This window comes from Meleagris gallopavo, chromosome 23, assembly GCF_000146605.3.
Source record: "Meleagris gallopavo isolate NT-WF06-2002-E0010 breed Aviagen turkey brand Nicholas breeding stock chromosome 23, Turkey_5.1, whole genome shotgun sequence".
NCBI classification, from domain to species: domain Eukaryota; kingdom Metazoa; phylum Chordata; class Aves; order Galliformes; family Phasianidae; genus Meleagris; species Meleagris gallopavo.
Genome location: NC_015033.2, coordinates 5,371,421 through 5,371,928, shown reverse-complemented (window position 1 = coordinate 5,371,928; position 508 = coordinate 5,371,421).

Below are 508 nucleotides of genomic sequence, written 5' to 3'. Positions count from 1 at the left end.
CGTGTTAAAGGACAGCAATTTGTTCATCCACAGCTTTGGAATGACTGCACTCACCTGGCTGTGCCACTGAGGACGCTCAGCAATCAGGCTGTATTTCTAGGGCTGGCATAATGAACCTTTGGGTTTTTTCCTTTGTAACAACTTTCTCGATGAACAATCAGCCTTGCAACCTCAGAAACTTCAATCTCGGTGTGATATGAATTAAACACGCCCGGACTTTTTATTCCTACAGCCTCACTTCTTGTGTCTGCAATGTTCCATCTCTTCTCCAACAGCTCCATTGCAGCTCCTCGGAGCACCTTGGAAGCCACGCGGCTTTTAACATCCCTCCGTCGGCTCCAACCCCGCGGTCTCTCGTGGGCGGGCAACTCCTCGGTTCAGCCCCGCCGGCAGCGGAGCGGCTCCGGGCTCTGTCACAGAGCCTCATCTCCGCCCAGCCCTCACCGTGCGCTGCGATGGAGCCGCGCTGGGTGCTGCTGGCCGCGCTGCTCCGCGCCGCGGGCGGGCG